The sequence below is a fragment of the Triticum dicoccoides genome, chromosome 1A (assembly GCF_002162155.2).
Source record: "Triticum dicoccoides isolate Atlit2015 ecotype Zavitan chromosome 1A, WEW_v2.0, whole genome shotgun sequence".
NCBI lineage: Eukaryota > Viridiplantae > Streptophyta > Magnoliopsida > Poales > Poaceae > Triticum > Triticum dicoccoides.
This window is the reverse complement of record NC_041380.1, coordinates 103,842,360-103,851,326: the sequence shown is the minus strand read 5'-3', so window position 1 is coordinate 103,851,326 and position 8,967 is coordinate 103,842,360.

The window sequence follows — 8,967 nt, the reverse complement described above, 5'->3', positions numbered from 1 at the left end:
GGAGTTGCATAATCTCATAGTCATAGGAACATGTATTAGTCATGAAGAAAGCAATAGCAACATACTAAACGATCGGGTGCTAAGCTAATGGAATGGTCATGTCAATCATATCATTCTCCTAATGATGTGATCCCATTAATCAAATGACAACACATGTCTATGGTTAGGAAACATAACCATCTTCGATTAACGAGCTAGTCAAGTAGAGGCACACTAGTGACGTTTAGTTTGTCTATGTATTCACACAAGTATTACGTTTCCGGATAATACAATTCTAGCATGAATAATAAGCTTTTATCATGATATAAGGAAATAAATAATAACTTTATTATTGCCTCTAGGGCATATTTCCTTCAGGTCTAATGGAGTCGAACGTCGGCCACACCTGACTCTGACCACCCGGTCGCACTCAAAACCCTCATCCATGCCTGCGACGATAAGGGCCATCAGTTGGACAACTTAGTCTCGGTACGGTCTTGACTTGCCATGACATACTTTGGACACATCTCCCACTTCATCGCATCATGAGAAAATCGTAACAGGTGTCGTCCATGACTATGTTTAATATCAAGATTAGATACCACACACAAGTATAAGGTTGTGAGAGTAAGACCTCATAGTCATGCCTATTCAATATCATTGTTTATTTCCAAAAAAGGTTGTTAAAGGTCCGGTTAGAAACCAAGAATTTAATTCGAGACCAATCACATTTTTGACTCTTTGTCGTTGTGCATATCCTTTCGTGGGTTCGATACCTAGGGTCACTTCTTGGTAAAAAGTTATGGGAACCTTATGCTATCCAAACCGGATCTCAAAGGGCATCACCTACTAGGTTGTAGTGCAGCTGACTCGATGGGCCTTTTATTTTCTTTTCTTTCATGTATTTTCTGTTTTATTTTCTAACACATGATTTGAATTGATCTAAATTCACTCCATTTCAAAACCTTTGAGCAGAAGAATTTTCAAACATAAACCAGGGCATATATATCTTAGGTAATATTTCGGGCCCATATGCATGTTTTAAAATTTTATTTTCATGCACGGTTTCTATAGTGCTATTAAATAAATCCCAAATTGGACTTAGGGTTTATATAATAGTCAAATAAATTCCAAAACAGCCACAACGCAATGAATTCATGGTATGCGCATGATGGGAACGAAGCATGGAAATCAAAAAATTCCCTATGAAACACCCAAGATCTAATCTAGGAGATGCATAGCTACAAGAAGAGAGCATGTCTACATAACCATGTAGATCGAAAAGCGTTCGCATCGTAATGCGATTGATGTAGTCGTACTCTTCACGATCCAATCACGATCCAATCCGATCTAGTGCCGAACAGACGTCACCTCCGAGATTAGCACACGTTCAGATCAATGGCGTCCTCTCCTTCTTGATCCAGCAAGCGAGGGAGAGGAGGTAGATGAGATCGGAACCAGCACAACGGTATGGTGGTGGTGGCAGCAAAGGAATTTCGGCAAGGTTTTGCCAAGCGTCTGCGTGAGGTGGAGGAGGTGTAACGGGAGGGAGACGGGCAAGGTTCCAAGGGGTCCTGCCCCCAACGTCCCCACCTTTATATTGGCGTGGAGGGGGCTGGTGGCTTTCCCTCCAAGGCCCTAGGGTCGTTGGCCACAGGGGGAGGAAGGAAATCCCTCTTTTCCTTCCCCACCGATCGCTATCCCCCTTTTTAGGGATCCTGATCTTATCCCTTCGGGATATGTTACTATTCCTTTTAAGGGAGGATCTTGGTGCGCCTAGACAAGGGGTGTGGGGCTTTTCCCCACTACACACATTATGTGGGTCCCCTCATGCAGGTGGGCCCCACTTCGGAACCTTCTAGAACCTTCCTGGTACAATACCGAACAAACCAAAATATTTTTCGGAACCCTAAATATGACTTTCCATATATAAATCTTTACCTCCGGACCATTCCGGAGATCCTCGTGATGTCCCGGATCCCTTCCAGGACTACGAACAACCTTTGGACTATCCACTATTAATATCTCAATAGTACCCTAGCGCTACCTAACGTTAAGCGTGCGACCCTACGGGTTCGGAATATGCAGACATGATCTAGACTCCTCTCTGGTCAATAACGAATAGCGGGGCCTGGATGCCGATATTGATTCCTACATATTCGACGAAGATCAGTATCGGTTGAACCATGATCTCAAGGATTCAGTCAATCCCGTTGCAATTCCCTTTGTCCGGCGATATACTTGCCCGAGATTCGATCGTCGGTATCTCCATACCTAGTTCAATCTCGTTATCGGCAAGTCTCTTTAATCATTCCGTAATACAAGTTCTCGTGACCAAACTCATTACTCACATGAAGCTTCTTATGATGTTGTATTACCGAGAAGGCCTAGAGTTATCTCTCCGGCACACGGAGTGCCAAATCCCAGTCTCGATCCATGCAACCCAACACACACCTTCGGAGATACCTGTAGAGAACCTTTATAATCACCCAGTTATGAAGTGAAGTTTGATAGCACACAAAGTATTCCTCTAGTATCCAAAAGTGGCGTGATCTCATGGTCTAAGGAACTGATACTTGACATGACAAAAGTTGTAGCAAATAGCTAAACGATGTGATGCTAACCTTATGGTTCGGTCTGTCCATCACATCATTGTCCTAATGATGTGATCCCGTTACCAAATGACAACTCATGTCTATGCTAAGAAACATTAACCATCTTTGATCAACGAGCTAGTCTAGTAGAGGCTTAGTAGGGACATGTTGTAGTTTATGTATTCACACATGTATTTAAGTTTCCGGTCAATACAATTCTAGCATGAATAATAAACATTTATCATGAACGAAAAATATGATAATAAAATTTTTATTATTACATCTAGGGCATATTTCCAACAGTCTCCCACTTGCACTAGAGTCAATAATCTAGTTCACATCGCCATATGATTAACACCCAATGAGTTCTGGGGTTTGATCATGTTTTTATTGTGAGAAAGGTTTTAGTCAACGGGTTTGCAACATTCAGATTCGTGCGTACTTTGAAAATCTCTATGTCGTATTGTAGATGCTACAACCACGCTCCATTTGGAGTTATTCCAAATGACTGCTCTACTATATGTATCCGGTTTGCAACTCAGAGTCATCCGGATCGGTGTCAAAGCTTGCATCGACGTAATCCTTCACGACGAACTCTTTATCACCTCCATAATTGAGAAACATTTCCTTAGTCCTCTTTAGGCACCTGATAATTTTGACCGTTGTCCAATGATCCACTCCTGGATCACTCCTGTACCCCCTGCCAGACTAATGGCAAGGCACACATTAGGTCTGGTACGCATCATGGCATACATTATAGAGCCTATGGCTGAGGCATAGGGGATGACTTTCATCCTTTCTCTTTCTTCTGCCGTGGTCGGGCTTTGAGTCTGACTCAACTTCACACCTTGCAACACAGGCAAGAACCCCTTCTTTGACTGGTCCATTTTGAACTTCTTCAAAATCTTGTCAAGGTATGTGCTTTGTGAAAGTACTATTAGGAGTCTTGATCTATGTCTATAGATCTTAATGCCCAGGTCTTTCATTTAAAAACTCTTGTTCAAAGAAGCTTTTATGATTTCCAGAAATTCTATATCATTTCCAGTCAACAATATGTCATCCACATATAATATTAGAAATGCTACAGAGCTCCCACTCACTTTCTTGTAAATACAAGCTTCTCCATAAGTTTGTATAAAACCATACGTGCCACGCCTCAAGAACCAAGCAGCTAATGATTTAGCCAAGATGGGTTCAACTCGGAAAACAGTGCCCAAGAATGTTGTGACACCCACGATGTGGCTATATCTCCCACGTATCGAGGCACGACTTAGAGGCTTAACCGCATGGTGGTGTTGTCGCAAGAGGGGTAATCTTCACACAATCCCATTTACTGAATAAGAAAGGGATAAAGAGTTGGCTTACAATCGCCACTTCACACAAATAACAAGTAAAACATACATTAACCAGAGTACAATCAAGGCCCTACTATGGAACCAAAATAAAAGAAGACAACCCCAAAATGCTAGATCCCCGATTGTCCCAACTGGGCACCACTACTGATCAACCGGAAAAGACACATAACAACGACCAAGATCTTCATCGAGCTCCCACTTGAGCTTGGTTGCGTCACCTGCACTTGTATCATCGGCACCTGCAACTGTTTGGAAGTATCCATGAGTCACGAGGACTCGACAATCTCACACCTGCGAGATCAAGACTATTTAAGCTTATGGGTTGGATAAGGTAATGAGATGGAGCTGCAGCAAGCGCTAAGAAAATATGGTGGCTAACTTACGCAAATAAGAGTCAGATGAGAAGCTACGCAACGGTCGTGAAGCTAGAAGTGATCAAGAAGTGATCCTGAAACTACTTACGCACAAACATGACCCAAGACCGTGTTCACTTCTCGGACTCCGCCAAACAGAGACCATCACGGCTACACACGTGGTTGATTCATTTTAATTAAGTCAAGTGTCAAGTTCTCTACAACTGGATATTAACAAATTCCCATCTGCCACATAACCCCGGGCACGACTCTCGAAAGTTTATACCCTGCAGGGGTGTCCCAACTTAGCCCATCACAAGCTCTCATGGTCAACGAAGGATATTCCTTCTCATGGAAAGACCCGATCAGTCTCGAAATCCTGGTTATAAGACATTTCGACAATGGTAAAACAAGACCAGCAAAGCCGCCCGATGTACCGACAAATCACGATAGGAGTCACACGTATCTTGTTCTCAGGGCACACCGGATGGGACAAGCTACGAGTAAAACCATCCCTCAAGTTTCCTCGAGGTGGCCCCGCAGGCTGCCCAGTTCGGACCAACACTTAGAGAAGCACTGGCCGGGGGGGTTAAATAAAGATGACCCTCGGGTTAGCAACTCCCAAGGAAAAAATATAGGTGGTGGTTGAGGGAGTCCTCGACTAAGGGGTCCTCGGGCGTCCAGCCTGTTAGCCATGGGCCGGACTGATGGGTTGTGAAGATACGAAAACCGAAGACTACACCCGTGTCTGGATGGGACTGTCCTTGGTATGGATGGCAAGCTTGGCGACTATTATGTAGATTCCTTTCTTTGTAACCGACCTGGTGTAACCCTAGATCCTCCCGGTGTCTATATAAACTGGAGGGCTTAGTCCGGAGGAAGATAGACATTATCATAGCCATACAAAGCTAGACCTCTAGGGTTTAGCCATTACGATCTCGTGGTAGATCAACTCTTGTAATACTCATATCCATCAAGATCAATCAAGCAGGACGTAGGGTATTACCTCCCTAGAGAGGGCCCGAACCTGGGTAAAACATTGTGTCCCCTGTCTCATGTTACCATCGACCTTAGATGCACAGTTCGGGACCCCCTACCCGAGATCCACCGGTTTTGACACCGACATTGGTGCTTCCATTGACAGTTCCACTGTGATGTCGACGACAGGATCGATGTCTCGCCTTGTTCTCAAGGATAATATCACCACCGGAGGAACGCTGGCTCCAGGCCAAACCCTCTGGCTGGGCGGCTTTATCATGACCGCTCGTTTGGTCGTTAAGCCAACAATGACCTCTCGGGTCATCGAAAACCCCCTTCGTATCGACTCCGAACACTCCACACAGATGGATCCGGCAGAGATTTCATCCTTAAACAAGCTCCTAGATTGCATCGCCACCCTGGGGGTCGCTACAAACTACGGTCGAATTGGGCTTAAACCCGATCAGAGAGAAATCAAATCTCCACTGATCACCCACCAGATAGCGGTAGTCGAGGAGCGAGTCAACAACTCTTCCTCCATACTAAGGACAGACTATGTACGGATCTCCAGTATCGAAGAGCCAGATACCTACCCGCGAGGAGATACATCCTACCCTCCGAACATAGGATCGGACGACGGGCCTAAGAAATTAGTGGACATCCTGGAGCCCGATCTGTTATGTTCGGAAGACCTTCAGACTCCGGATCCAAAACTGGGTCAGGGTTCAGATTTAAATCCACCCACCCACCCGAATACAAGCGCTCTCATGAGCATACAACAACAGTCTCAGGAAACGGTCCACCACTTCTGGGCTAGATTCCTTCTTGTCAAAAACAAGATTAAAGATTGTCGCGACGAGGAAGCGATCTTAGTGTTCCACAACAATTGCAGGGACGAAGGAATCCTCAACGCCATCAACCACCGTTGCATCCTACACTTGGCTGACTTGGCAACTATCATACAGAAGTACAGCGCAATGGAAAGCGCCTGGAAAACTCAAGCAGCCCGTTGGGAATCATCGGTCCCCTCTCAACCCCTTATTCAAGCGAAAAGGGCACACCCTTGCAACACGCCCGGTTCAATAGTAAAGAAATACAGGTCCAGTACGGGGCGCGGAACCGTTCTGGAAGGATGGCTCGATGGGCCATGCAAAATACACACAACACCAGATAACATACCAACACATAGACTTAGAGCATGTTGGATACTCCGGCAAGTGACCAAGAACGGCGAGGATATCCTCACCAAGAATAACCTAGAACAACACCCCCCAGAGGACAACAACCCCAAAGTACTAACGGTCTTCGAGACATTCGCCTCAAACAATAGGCGCAAAAGAGCACTACGCGGACTCACCAAAGTCTGTCAAATAGCAGCATTAAACCCTTGAAACAACACGGCTACAAATTTTAATGCCGGTGACCAACCAAAATACAGGACAGTCCGAGCACTAGCCGCCTTGGTCCTCAGTCTAATTGTGGACGACTTTTGGCTCACCAAGGTCCTCATGGACGGCGGCAGCGGACTAAACCTCATCTATGAGGATACAATACAAAAAATGGAAATAGACAGGAGCCGCATCGAGCAAAGCAACACGACCTTCCGGGGAATCATTCCCAGTCAGGAGGCACGGTGTGCGGGGAAAATCACACTCGGCGTGGTATTCGGCACACCGGAGAACTATCGGTCCGAAGAAATAACCTTCCAAGTGGCCCCTTTCAACCATGGATATCACGCCCTCTTAGGGCGAGATGCACTTACACGCTTCTAAGCGGTACCCCATTATGGATACATGAAGCTTAAGATGCCGGGGCCCAACGGTATAATCACTCTAGCTGGTGATCCGGACATAACACTCCGCACCAAGAATAAAACCGCATCCCTGGCCCTCGAGGCATTATCTGAAGCCCTCGCGGCCGAAGAATTAACCGCGCTGCGCTCCACGGTGGACGGGGATGATGTGGTCCTAGACAAACGACCCAAATCCACCTCATTCAAACCAGCAGAAGAAATAGTCAAATTCCAAGTCCATCCAATGGACCCCAAGAAGACAACATCCATTGGAGCACAACTAGACCCAATGGTTGACGTCGCGCTATGAGAGTTCCTGCGCGAGAATTGGGATATATTCGCCTGGCACCCTTCCGATATGCCAGGAATACCACGCGAGTTGGCCGAACACAGCCTCAATATATTGAAGGGATATAAACCGGTCAAGCAAACACCGCGGCACTTTTCCGAACCCAAACGTCAAGCTATGGGGGAGGAGCTAGCCAAGCTAATCGAGGCATGATTCATTAGAGAAATAAAACATCCGGACTGGCTGGCAAACCTGGTGATGGTTCCAAAGAAAGACAAGTCATGGCTCTTGTGCGTCGATTTCAAAGACCTTAACAAAGCTTTCCCTAAGGACCCCTTCCCCCTCCCCTGCATTGACCAGATCATTGATGCTACCGCAGGACACGACTCATTATGCTTCCTTGACGCATATTCCAGATACCATCAAATTAAAAGGAAGGAGTCTGATCAGGCCGCAACAGCATTCATCACCCCATATGGGCCATTCTGCTTCAACACCATGCCCTTCGGACTCAAGAACGCCAGTGCCACCATCAACGCATGATCCAAACATGCCTAGAGAAACGGATCGGAAAGACAGTTGATGCCTATGTGGATGACGTCATAATCAAGACAAGGCACATCGAAACACTAATAGACGACCTGCGCCTCACATTTGACAACCTCCGCGCATATGACATTAAGCTCAATCCAGAAAAGTGTGTTTTCGGCGTCCCCGCAGGAAAGCTGCTGGGCTTCATCATTTCCAATAGAGGAATTGAAGCAAATCCAGCCAAAATCCGAGCTCTATCACAATTGGCTACGCCAATAGACCTTAAGCAAGTCCAAAAACTCACGGGCTGCGTGGCAGCTCTAAGCCGCTTTATCTCTAGATTGGGAGAAAAGGCACTGCCACTCTATGGTCTTCTACGGTGAACCGATCACTTTGAGTGGACGGACGCGGCAACAGTCGGACTGGAAGAAATAAAAACCCTTCTAGCGAGCAACCCAATCTTGGCTGCACCAAACATCAGCGAACCCATGTTGTTATACATATCGACAACACATCAGGTGGTGAGCGCTGTACTCGTTGTTGAACGAGAACAGGACGGACACAAATTCCCGCTTCAAAAGCCAGTATACTACGTATCCACTGTCCTTACTCCATGCAAATCCTGGTACCCCCATTATCAAAAGATAGCATACGCGGTCTTCATGGCATCCCGAAAGTTATGACACTACTTCCAGGAGTGTTCGATCACGGTGGCTTCTGAAGTACCACTCAACGACATAATAAACAACCGCGATTCCATAGGCCGGATTGCCAAATGGGTCATTGAGCTTCTCCCATTTGACATTACATATAAACCACGTTGGGCTATTAAATCCCAAGTACTGGCTGACTTCATCGCCGAATGGACAGGGGCCAAACTCCTTAAAGAGTATGGCACATATTCCAATTGGGTTATGTATTTTGATGGCTCAAAAATGCTGGCAGTACTAGGAGCGGGTGTCGTTTTAACGTCCCCTACTGGATACATCGTTCAGTACATACTCCAAATACTATACACAAACTCCAATAACGCAGCCAAATACGAGGCCTTATTGCATGGTCTCCGGATGGCTGTCTCCATGGGCATACAGCTCCT